This window comes from Symphalangus syndactylus, chromosome 5 (assembly GCF_028878055.3).
Source record: "Symphalangus syndactylus isolate Jambi chromosome 5, NHGRI_mSymSyn1-v2.1_pri, whole genome shotgun sequence".
In the NCBI taxonomy this organism is placed as follows: Eukaryota; Metazoa; Chordata; class Mammalia; order Primates; family Hylobatidae; genus Symphalangus; species Symphalangus syndactylus.
In genome coordinates, this window is record NC_072427.2 from 9703458 (window position 1) to 9716861 (window position 13404).

General features: G+C 39.8%; 1 long non-coding RNA gene across 1 annotated transcript in view; it reads left to right on the plus strand.

The window, feature by feature from the left end:
• The window catches only part of LOC129482027 (uncharacterized), a 200300-nt gene that overhangs the window by 107857 nt on the left and 79039 nt on the right, over positions 1 to 13404 (plus strand). The gene's annotated exons all lie outside the window — the stretch shown is intronic.

The following is a 13404-nucleotide window of genomic DNA, read 5'->3' on the forward strand; positions in this document are numbered from 1 at the left end:
TAACAGAGGGCATCAAGAATATGCCTGTTGGATCAGGGTTCATGCCCTTGTTAACACACTGAAGCCTATTAAACAAATGCAACAATCCCTCCCTGTTACCAAGATAAAGCTCAAGCTCTTTATATACATGTCATGCATAACAAGATATTTAAAAAGGTTTCTTGTTTTGTTTTCATTGTGGTTTAACAAGCCAAGAAAGAAAAATAGATGGAAAATTTCTCCTATCTTTTAAAGTAAGGAACTTGACATAGAAAGGAGGCAGCCATTAATACCAATTTTGTGAACCTTAGTTCAGCACTGATATGAATGGTCTAAAAATGTTGGAAGTCTGGAAAAGAAAAAAGACTTTTCTGGAGAAATGTCTTGAAGTGGCAGGGCATTTTTGGTACTCCTTGCTGGGAGAGAGGAGTGTGTCCCCTATGAACTCACACTGAAGAGTGGCCACAAAGAATGCTGGTGGATCTGTCCCTTGAATTTTGCCAGGCACAGTGCCTTGATATCTGACCCCAGGGGAAGAAGTGGAGGCTCAGGCTGAGGCTGCCAGGCAGAGAAAGACTTGGTTTTCATGGGGGCTGGCCGTGCCTCTATGGAAAGGGAGTGCAGCCGGTGTGATTTGCTATGTGGCACTGACCAGACCTGCCACTCAAGGGGAAGCCCTGTCCAGGAGCCGTTTTTAAATCCCATCCAGGAGAGTTTCTAGGAAGCAAATGTTGGGGGTAGGGAGGGAGGAGTGTTTGACTGTAAAAGAAGAGGCAATTGCCGACCTTGGGATGTGATTTGCCCACGGCTGGGAGGGTGCAGTTAGACGTGGTCAGGGCGCCAATCTGAGGTATACCTAACAGCGCCCTGGTAAGGGTCAGCCCTGAGCATGTACCACAGCCAGATCAGGGGCAAACTAATCCACTTCCCCATTCCTCAGTGCTGGGATCCACAGCAAGGCCAGCAGGGATGAGGAGAAAGAAGCAAAGCTCAAAACTGCAAACCACGCCCTCATCTCCCACTGTGAGTACCCGCCTTATCCACTACTCAAGAGAGGAAAAACACTCTCAATGAAGTTCACAGTGTTGACTCTTGCACAGGACTTGGTATATTAGTTACTGAAATGGATCTGTCTTATGACTAAACTGACTCCAGGACTTATTATTACCTGAAAGTTTCTGGAAAAAGTCTGGAACTGGCCCAGAATTTCACCCAAAGGAGGGAAGGCAAGAAATTGCATCATAGGGAAGATTTTACGTCCTCAGTCCTTCTTGGAGAGTCGGTGGGGGGGTGTTTGGGTCTTGTAAGTGGTCAGTGGAAATTTCGTTTATCACTTGCCCTGGTCTTTAGTCTCACAGCAGCATGTGTTAAGGAAACACTTGGAGTTTTCTGAAAGGCTACTTTTCTCTCTGTGTTGACCTAGCCACATATTTATGGCTCTACTAAAATAGACATCTTGCCACCGTTCTTCTCACTTCTTTGGAATGAGATCCTCTGGAATGCACCCTAGACTTGACTTTCTTCTGAAAGTCTTCTGGAATTTCCCCTCGGCCAGGAGAGGCTCACTCCAAAGACTCCCCTGGCACCCCTGATTATCTCTGTGGTTGGGAAATCATCACTTCCTTGTCTTTGGTTTCTCCCAAAACACTGGAAATTCCTTGAGAGCAGGGACTCTACCTATTCACTCATCTATTCCCAGGGGTTAGAAAACATGGCATATTGTAGATGCTCAGTTAATGTTTGTTGAGTCAATGCATGAACACACACATACATACGCATACACATGCACACACATACTTTCCTATGACATGCTGAATATATGCATAACTACTTCTGTTTACTTTCTGGGCAATGGCAAGGATTTCAATACATGAAACTTGAAAGTCACTCATTTCGAGAGATAGCTAAAAGAAGAAGGAACAAGATGTAGGCCAATAAAACTGGAGAAAAGGCATGCAGAGAAGAAAGTTTTTTTTTCTGAAGCCTTAGTAAAGGTCAAGCAGAACGGAACTAGGAATCCTGAACTTGGGCACAGGGGTTTGAGGGGAGATTGCTGAGTCTTAGGTCTGAGGACAGCTGGCACGCTCTGCGTGAAGTTGTTTTGAACAGGGCTGTTTATCAAGGTGTAAATAAGAAAAAACTAGTTTAACATATTTTCCTAATTCAACTCCAGAATGCACATGAAGACTGTATATTGAAGGGTACACGGAGGGGAGATAAAGTGAATTATCTGCAAGAAAAGAAAAGCGGGGAGTGAAACAAAGAGACAACAGCAGAAGAAAGCTGGGGTGGTAGTCCTCAAACTTAGGGAGAATTAATATAGGACCTCAGAGTCATGGCCCATCGCCGTAACGGTGCCCCAGGAGAGTGGTCGGGCCCCAGGGGGAGATAGCTTCAGGGTGGCTGGACCCCAGGAGATGGCTTTAGGGAAGCTACACTCTGGGGGTCTAGGATCCTGGCTTCCAGTGCCCATCACCAGTGAACTGTGCCTATTATAGACATTAGAACAGTAGTGTTCACTGTGATCAAAGACCAGAGTTTGTATAGTCTCTGAAACATTTGTGCAAGAGGAACAGAAAAAAGAGGGTGCCGTCAAATAAGTGATGATAAGTTTTGCTTATGCTAAAAGGGATGGGAACTCAGAGGCAGATTTTATTTTTTTAAAAAGGGAAGAAAAAAGAAGTAAATAATGTTGCATCACTTGAATCTGTGTATTTTTGTGGAGTAAGAATTTTAACTGCTAAACCTGCTATACTTGCAATGTCTTTAGTGAGTAGTTGTACTCAGGGTTTTTCTAAAAATGCCTTTTCAGCTCTGCTGAAGAGATTTAATACAAATTAAAGCCTCAGGGATCTCAGAAATCCTCTATGACTACTTACTGAGTCAGGACCATGGAGGAGGATCCAGTAAGCAGGAAATCACATCAGAGACAAGCTATGAAAATTTGGGCGAGGACCTGACATAGAATTAAAAGATGCCTTTCATAGGTGCATTAAAAAAAATTAACTCTTTTGTAAACATCTCACTGAGGCAATAATGTAGTAAGTTCAGGAAAAGTTTCTAGTAAGCAAAACATGGCTCATGGGCAACATTTGGAGGAAACAACGATGATTATGGTCATTATTAGACATCCAAACAGCAAGACAATGGCTAAACTTAGCACAAACCAAAGTACCTGAGGGCAGTAGTAACAACAAAATGCCTCCAATGAGTGTTTCAATAGGCTTTGCAAAATACTGAGTGTCATCGCATGTATGTGAGGCCCTTAATAAATATCCTTTAGTGGTAGGGGAAATGGGCCAGAAATGTTCAGCAGCATTAAGAAGAGTATTCTTCCATTTTGAGATGACTTCTCAAAGCTGCAAAGTAGCCAGTTGTGAGCTTGCATTTGAGTGCATGTGATCCTACTCTTTTGGTGAAAAATTGTAGCCCTGTTTTGTTTAATTGCAGTCTCCAGAGTTTCGGTTCCTACTATGAACCCAGAGAACAGGCCAGAAGCATATTGCACAAGGCTTCCGTTTTCACTGTCCAGTGACCGGTATCCAAATTCCCAGATTTTCACAGTAAACTTCACTCAGTCTTGTTATAATTGTTATCTGTAAACATTTTTATTCAGAATGTTCTTAAATGAACTCAGGGAAAGCTGTGCATTAAATAGACATTTAACAGATGGTCAAGAGAGGAGTATTCTGAAATTTAGTAAAACTGCACTAATGATATTTATATACTACGCTGATGAAAACAAAACAAAACCAAATTAAAATCCAATATTTGTATATTTTAAATTATCATTACTGTCCATAAAACTATTTGAAATAATAATTTCTTTTTAGTTTTAAAAATGAAAAAATATTATTTTATATAAATCCTCCAAATCCCAAATCTTCAAAATCCAACAGGATATATATTGAAAAGAGTTATAGTTTCTTTAAATTATTAAGAAATTGAGATATCTCATGAATAATATAATTTAAAAATCTATTGGCTATTAGGTACTGGCAAAGTGAATATTTAACTAATCTTCCAAAAAAAATTAAATAATACAAGCACTTAAAAGTCTAAGATTCTAAGACAATGAATCATTTTGAATTGGCCAAATGCATCATAATTTTTCCAGAAGCTTGTTGAAATTTTATTTCCCATTCTCAGAAAAATACAGAAGATAAATCTGGGTACAGTGGCACACACTTGAAGTCTCAGCTCCTTGGGAGGCTGAGGCAGGAGGATCGCTTGAGTGTGTGAGTTCAAGGCTGCAGTGAGGTATGATGGTGCTACTGTACTCCAGCCTGAGCAGCAGAGCAAGACAGGAATCTCAAAAAAATAAAATAAAATAAAAAGATTAGACTTTGTGGGATGACACAAAGAAAATCATCATCCAATCTTCAATTAATGTTGAACACTGTCTTAAATAGTGCAGGATGAATGAATTTTATGGGAGTCAGTGTTTCCTAGTTTGAAACAGTCTACTGATTATTTTCTGTCCTAAAGGAACATGTCAGAGGGAGCCTCCAGAGTTGCTGAAACCCTTGCTCCATATATTGCAAGAAAACTCCTCGAGTGTAGTTTGTGTCTGATGAGTATCTCTCTGCAGCACACAGCCAAGGGCCTGGGCCATAGAAAATATCCAGAACTGAGGACTTCTCCTGCCAAGCCGGGGGAGTCTGAATGTGAGCCCAAGGCTGGCAGCTTTGCATGACTTCAGACATCACGCATATGTTGTGAGAGAGGAAATGAGGCTTTGTGTCTCCTATGCCTCTGAATTTTAGAAACAGGTCTGGGCAGTGTCAAAGAGTAAAACAGCCTTTGCGCATCTTAACCACAGGTGTTTGCCTTGGCCTCAATTAACACTGCACTGAATCACGCAACTGAGAGTTTGCAGTCACTGGGCTAGACTCCCAGAGACCGCACTCAGGCTGTCCTCAGGCAGCGTGAAAGCCTAGAGATATCTTGGTCAGCAGCTTCGCTGGGACTCCAAACTTGAGAATGGGAATCAAGCAGGGCATTTTGGCATCACCAGTGTGAAGAATCTCTAGTAGGGGAGGCAACAGAGGTAGCAACATTGTGGCCACGGTTGTGTAGAGTGCATTGAATCCAGCACACTGGCACATACATGCTTAAACCACACACTTGTGTGCGTGTCCCTGCACTAGGGGCAAAGCTCATCCCTAGTTTACGAGTAGTGCCTGACAACTGGCCCCTGTCCTGGGCCAGTCCCAAGCCCGTACGGGCAACAGGGCACGTGTTTTTGAGGCTCTCTCCCACCTTTCAGCCCTATCCAGGTGTCTTTGGGAAGGATTCTTGGAGCTTCCCCCTGTCGAACTCCTCTAGAATCTCCATGGGCGAGCGCGGCTGGCAGCTGGCGGCTGGCGAGCGCAGGTGGCCTGAGAGCCGAGCAGGCTCTGGGTGGGGCTCCCGAGGGTGTTGGTGCTCTGACCGCTGCCCGCCCTGAGGCCAGAGCGGGGGTTACCAAAGGCGGCGGGGCCCGTCGTGCGGGGCTGCAGGGATGCACCCTCTCTCCCGTATTATTTTTTATTGGCTGGTTATTTGCATATTTCAATAATCTTTGCAGACATTCCATTGACAGCAGTATGTCAATCGTACAGGTAAATCAATTAAGACCTAGGTCAACAATAGATGTCTATATAAACGTCTGAAACAGCAAAAGTTGCTGCTTATAATGTTTGCGTTCATGTTGTGGTAGAAAGTCCATTAACCAGAATAATTTTTCAGAAAACTTCTATATATTAAATTGGATGGATTATTTAAGGAGTGCTAAACGTTTTTTAAAATAATAGAATACAATAATATGTATCTATATAACCACAGCTTGGGGGAGTCTTTTCCATGCATGAAGCAACTGAAGAAATCCTAAAGAAAAATCTTGGTTAATTCTATCCCACAAAACTGCTAAAAGTTATAAAAGCTTAATTTATGGTGAGAAAAATACCAAAAATATTAAATTTATATTTTCTGTTCTATTGAAGTAATTAGAACAAATGCAATTTTAAAATATTTTAACCAATTTATAAGAGTATAAACTCTTGAATTGATTAAGAATGGATCATAAAATAAATTTACATTCATGATATAGTTTTAGAGTGAGAATGTAAAATGAGATATTGAAGGCATGTTTTCTAATAATGAACCTCAATGAGGCTTAAGAGAGTGAAATAATATCCTTTGGATTAATGTTTAATCGAAACTAATATTTACTGCTCTAGTGCATTCAAGAGAGGCTGTTACTAGGTTTTTGAATGTACGATTGTGTTTCAGAACTGATTTAAAATAACTAGATGAGTGACTTTAGAGAGAAGGACAGTAAGGTCGTATAGAAATAGATATTTCTTTGGAGGTTTTACTTTAGAAAATTTGAAAAAGTAATTTCTATTCTGCCACAGTTGTGTGATCCTCTCTGCATATAAGATAGTATTTCCTCACTTATAGACCCCAAACTCTTATACAGTGAAGGTAATACACGTTTAGAATGAACACTGGGATGTGCTTAAAATACTCCCTTGAGATGCTGGTTGCTTTCCAGAGGGCAGTTCTCTGCCTCATTGAATGGTGGATTCACTGGTTGGAGTGCGTGTTTTCTTTTTTGATAGACACAAAACCCACATACTTTGAAAATCGTCTGTGTTAAATGTTCTGTTCAAATAAGAGACTTATCCCAGAAACAAGAGGGTCCTGGCCACAGCCATTCATTACATATAAAGGAAAAGAAAGTAGACATTTTAGGTACCTTTATCCTTGCTTCCTAATTGGCCGCCTAGGCTTGCCAGGTACAGCAAAAAGATAATCAGACTTTCTTTTTACAGGATATTAAAGATGAGAAAGGCCTTGGAGATGATCAAATCCAATCCCTTTATTTTCTAAAGAAACTGAGGCTCAGAATAATTGACCTGACAGATAGAAACTGATGGAAACTTTTAGTTCTGTTACTTACTTGCTGTGAGACCATTTTGAAAATAGACATCATATCCTATTTTAATTACCCTAGACTTCAGAAATAACCATTCCAAGATAAACCTATCTGTAACTGGGAGAATAAAAAATCCTTTTCAAAATAATGCAAGTGCTGGCATTAAGCTAGTCAAAGATAAAGACTGTTATTACTAACAAATATTTATTGCATGCCTTCTGTCTGCTGCTAAATTAGGCAGCATGGGCTAGAAAAATATTTTGAAGCCAGACAAGTGGTAATTTCTATAACCTCCTAGCTCTAAAATGTAATCTAGGGTGTTACTCAACCTCTGTGGACCTCAGTTTCCTCATCCGTAAAATATGAATGAAGAATACTTTTTAGAATTATTGTAAGGATAGAAAGAGGAAATCTGTGGAAAACAACCTACCGTAAAGGACACTCAGTGGATACTAGTTCTCTTCTGTGGCTAAGGGTTAACAAACAAAAATGTGCCTCTTCCTCTACAGGCACTTTTGACACTGTCTTTGGGTTAACTTTCTCTGTTCTGCTGGGATATCTGATAGAGCTGGGATGTCAGCTGTTACTAGGTAACATTGTTTATGGTGAAAGTGACCCCTAACTGGGGAATTGTATCCAACTAAAAGAAGGTATAAAGGAATGAGGTGTATCCCATACTGGTGACTCATAAAATGGGAGATACATGGCCTTTTCAGGGACCCTGGAGGCTAAACTAGAAAGTGTTCCAGAAAATATTGGTTCCTAGTTGGAATATGGAGCTCCTCTACTTGTCTGAGATAGTTTTCTTTCCTCACACGTAAGGAGAGCTCCAAAAGCATAGCCCTTAACCAGAGATGTTGACTTCTGTAAGGATCCTTCTTACTAAAAAGAAAAGCCTGACAGTGTTCTGTTGGCGTGCTGTGTTTCGTGGCTTGTATCCTTTCAAGAGCCATGCCTAGCCCATAGCAGTCATGCAAGTCTGTTTTCTTGAGCCCAGAAAGACCCCAGGTTGGGCACTGCATTTTCCTAAAGACACTAAAGGGGATGCAAAGAAGAATAAGACTTAGAATGTAGCTAATGGTTTATAATCTATTTGTGAAATGGTGGCATGCACATGATTTAACTGTATGACAAGCCAGAGAGTGGTATTTGAGAAATAAAACAAACCAAAAAAGGTCATAGGAACAGAAAAAGGAAAGAAATGGCTTTTGGCTTAAGGAAATAGATAATTTGTCTTTCAGGGATAGCATTCAAGCCAGGTAGGAATGGCACAGTTACAAGGCAGGGCATTTCAAGTAGAGGTGTTGCACTGGGCAGAGTCAAGGCCAACGGACAGAAACTGAGGGAGACTGAGTTTGGGGAGGAGTCATGATAGATGGGTGGCAGAGCATGGAGGACCAAGATGACCATTTTATTATGTAAATAATAAGAAACAGTTAGTCTCTGAACAGTTGCATACAATTACCCAGAGAGAAAGAAGATACCAGTAAATCATGAAAGGAGAAAAGTAGTGGAAGTTTCCTTTTTTTTTTTTCCTGACATGGAGTTTTGCTTTTATGCCCAGGCTGGAGTGAAGTGGCACAGTCTGGTCTCACTGACTGCAACCTCCGCCTCCTGTGTTCAAGCAATTCTCCTGCCTCAGCCTCCGAAGTAGCTAGGATTACAGGCGTCCACCAACACACCTGGCTAATTTTTTGTATTTTTAGTAGAAACTGGGTTTCACCGTGTTGACCAGGCTGGTCTCAAACTGTTGACCTCAGGCAATCCACCTGCCTCAGCCTCCCAAAGTGCTAGGATTATAGGTATGAACCACCGCTCCCAGCCAGAAGCTTCTTAATAAGGTAGGAGAAAGACCTCCTGCTGGTGTAAGAGGGTCAGATATGGCTTGAAGAAAGCAGAATACTGAGACCAGCAAGAATAGGTATTGAGCTAGCCAACTGGCTATAAATAAAAGAGACCAAGTGGAAGTGTGATGTTATAAAGTTGCAGTGAAACCCATGGTCTCAGCCACAACGCTTTCTAAAAGCAGTTGCTTTTAAAAGCATTTTTAACCTGTAAATACACTGTATATCACCACTCATTCATATATAATATGTTTCCCAGATGAGTAACAAAAATTGTTATATGTAACAAATATTTCCCCAAAGAGCTTTCAGCCCCACTTCATGTAATGTAGCCTACATTCTACTGGCATTTTGTGAATGCATCTTCCAACCCAGTAAATTAATTTTAAAACCTGGGTGTTAAATGCAATCTGAAAATTGGTGTTCTGCAGTAATGGTTACCAACTGCAAGTGGAGAATGCAGAAATAAGATTTATTCAGAACCAAGGAGTGACATGGTAGTCACTGGAAAGTCAAAGAAGGAAGCAACTCTGGGGTGTCAGCAAGAACACAATTGAAGCATCTGATGGTGGGCAGGAAGGCAAATAAAGTAAGAAGTAGGCCTAAGAATTAAGCAGCACTAAAACATGAATAAGAAATTTATATTTGGAGTTATAGAAATCTTGGTTCAAATCCCAACTCTCTCCAGCTCTGAGCTGGACAAGATTAAGTTGTTGTGAAGATGCAGTGAGATCGTTTTAAAGAGCTTAGAGCAGTCCCTGGCAAATAGGAAATGTTTATTCATTTAATGCTAGCTGCTTGACAGAGGTGATAAGAGTTGTCTCAGTTGACAGAAGACAATAGGAAAAGTAACACATAAAGATGTCACCAGAAGACAAAGCTCTGGATTTAAGATTTGGAAGTTGGAAAAACTCTTGGAAGCTTAGCAAAATTGTATATAACCAGGCCCATATGAAATGGAGTGCTGTTGCAAGTTACTGTGCTGAGGAAGTTGAAGCTCTAAGACCAAAATGTTGGCAAATGGCTTGGATTTGGAATAATGAAGGAGGGAGGCCAAGGGCCAATCCTAAAGTAATGACAGGAAGTTGGTGGGTGTCCCAGAGACAGGTCACTTCTGGTAAGGAGCATAGGGAGAGAATGGAGGCAGAGGAGTCCTGTAAACTAAAATCCAGTGATTTGGGAATAAAATGAGCCACCCAGTTTGTTTGAATAAAGTACTTGAATCTGAACCAACATTTTCTTGCTCCCAGTGCATGTATCAGGATAAAATATTTTGACACATCATAAAATGCATATAATTCATAGATGCAATACTTTACACGAGAATGTAACACATCATATTGTTCAGATACTCATATGCCTAGTGCTAGGCATTCAAAAATATTTGTTGAATAAATGAAAACTCCCAGCTCTGCCACTTACTTAACCACAAAAAAATTGTGTCATCAGTAAAATGGGTATGGTGATACGCACCTCGTGGAGTGAGATAATATACACGAAGTACGTGGAACATATTAAGCACTCGATAAATAATAGCTGTTATTGTTTTAAGTATGTGTCAAACATTGTTGTAAATGCTTTATAAGAATTTAAAATCTATACCACAGAAAACATTTTCTATGTCCTGTGGGAAATATGTATGTTTTGTATTTTAAAGAGAAAAATGTGTTTAAATAACCAGTCAAGTGTCTGATACACATCATTTTGACTGTATATTAGATTAATTCATCTATAATTAATATGTTAGTCATTTCCAAGACCAGTGTAGTTGTCTACCACTTCCTAGCACACCTGGGCTGCACAAATATGTGGGTCTGATATAATGTCAGAAATGCAGGAAGCTATATGAGATTCCAGCCCTGTATTTTTCCAAGTGTAAAAGAACTTAGGAATCAAGAGCCAAATAAAAAACATAGTGCTCTTTCTGATAATCGGTCAACAAATTTGCAACCACATCAGGCGTGTTATATGATTACTACGAATTGCTCAATGCTATTATGAAAAGTATTTTCAACAAGTGAAACTTCTGGAGTTCTCTGCAGTTCTGGGATCAAACCTCAGTGCCTTGTCCTAACGTCGCATTAGGACAGAAGTGCCCTTCCTGAGAGTGTGGCAGCATAATGACATTCTAGCACCTGGACCGATGACACTTCTCTCCCTGAAGCAGTGGATTCTTTCATCAGCAGGAGAGAGAAGGGTGAATTGTATAAAGTGGAGCCTGACAGTATGTATTTTATTCTTTAAAATAAAAAAATTAAGAACATAAAAATCTGTTTTCCTTTATCTCTTCTTTTCAGAATGGGGCAATGGTATCACCAGGGTTTGGAAATGCAGAACTAGATCAAATCTCAACTCTTATCTTTTTATGGCTGATGTTGAGGATGTTTGACTTTAGGGACTTGTATTTTATCATCTATCAAATAGGGAGAGTGCTACCTTTTCGGCTAAAATTAAAGTAATGTGAACACATTTGAAAATATTAGGGATGATCAACTATGAGTTTCCCCTCTTCTCTTTCATTCGACTCTGGTTTTTTTTAGAAAAGCAGAAGTTGAAGCAGTGTTACTACCTAAGTCCACGCAGGATAAACTGATGATGTAAATTTTGTGGGCTCAGAAAACTGAGCCCACAAAATTTGGCAAGGATGCTAAATTTCATCTTTTTGTAGCAAATCTTAGTCAAGATGAATAAGAAAAATAGAGGATCATGCACAGTCTAATCTCATAAAACTCAGATGTTGACATTTTCAAATTGTTTCATGAATCTCAGGAGAACCATAAATATAATCACCAATGATGACTTCACTTGGGATGTTCAGGGGGAAAGAAAACACTGTTGAAGGCACAACAGGTGATCCAAAGCCTTCTAGAATGGTCATGACCTAAGATTCCTGCAGATTGAGGCACACTGTGTAATATGGTTTTATTTACCATAGGACTGGATGAGTGCTAAGTTGTAAGGTCAGGTTGTGCCTTTGTTAATCAGAAACACTACATTGCCATCCCCATTTCCATGCTTTGTGTGTTTCTAAATACAAGGGTCAGGTTTACATATGTTAGTCCCAAGCAAGGTGAAAACATAATTAGCAGCAAAATAGAAAATTTTAATAAGACCCACAAAACATAAGAGAGCCAGTGATTTTTAACAAATAAGAAATGGTTTGCTGGAAATCTCTTGTTATTCCTTAAGTACAGGAATATGCAAGCTAATAATGAAATTTCTTCTTATGATGAAAACTTAAAAGGTTTACATTTCATATTGGAGATCACTGAATTGATAGGCTTAACTCTTCTTTAATTTTTTTTATTTTTTATTTATTTATTTTTTGAGATGGAGTCTCGCTCTGTCACCCAGGCTGGAAAGCAGTGGCAAGCTCTGCCTCCCCAGTTCACGCCATTCTCCTGCCTCAGCCTCCTGAGTAGCTGGGACTACAGGTGCCCGCCACCACACCCGGCTAATTGTTTGTATTTTTTAGTAGAGACGGGGTTTCACTGTGTTAGCCAGAATGGTCTCGATCTCCTGACCTCGTGATCTGCCTGCCTCGGCCTCCCAAAGTGCTGGGATTACAGGCATGAGGCACCATGCCCAGCCAACTCTTCTTTATATGTAGATAATAGATCTAAAGTTTTTGAAATCCTGTATAAACAAGCTTCCTTTTACCAAGCAGTAGCTATAATTTTCTTCCCTTTATTGCAATATCAGTATTTGCAGTTTTCCTATTTTTCTTTTTTTAAAAAGTATCCTTAAATACAGAAAGCATTTTAGTAAGTAATCGTGGAAGCATCTCCCACTCAAGACTCTAAGTTTGAATTAATGATTTTTTTATACCTTATGTCCCCCACAAACAATTGTGCTGAGCTTCATCTATGTCAAGAATTAAAGGATTTTCATTTGCTAGGCCTTTTCAGGTTATATATTTTTAGGTTAAGAAGGAGGTTCAAGGATACAAAATGCTAAAGCTATGGCTCAGATGGCATTTATCCACATGGGGATGCATGCTCCTTCTAAAGAAAACAAAAATTGACAAGTACAAAATCATGTAATCTATTAAGAATATTCAATGACTATGTTTTCTTGAGATAAATAAAACTGCTTTTTGCAGTGTGGAAACTCTTCAAAGAGCTAAAAACAGAAGTAACTTTCAACCCAGCAATCCCATTACTGGATATATACCCAAAGGAATATAAATTGTTCTACATTAAAGACACATGGCAGGTGTATGTTCAATAGCAAAGACATGGAATCAATCTAAATGCCCATCAGTGGTAGACTAGATAAAGAAAATATACATCACGGAATACTATGCAACCATTAAAAAGAACAAGATCATGTCCTTTGAAGGAACATGGATGTCTTTGAAGCCATTAGGTTTCACTCAATATATCTAGATATGGATACATGTTCAATCTGATATCAGTGTCTCTTATTAAATCTTGTTCATTATTTCTTAAATAGTTCTTCACCATCATCTCTTTGCTGCTATTTCTAATTATTTTTCATTTATCTCAGGGTGTTTATTACGCCTGTGAGGGAAAAGCAAGAAATGGTGTTGTCCAGATTGCTATACTGAAATGACTCTGCCTCCATGAAGTCCTTTCTTACTTCAGTCCTGAAACCACGGGACCTAGGCTTTGCCCTTCCTGGCAATGCCCGATTCCC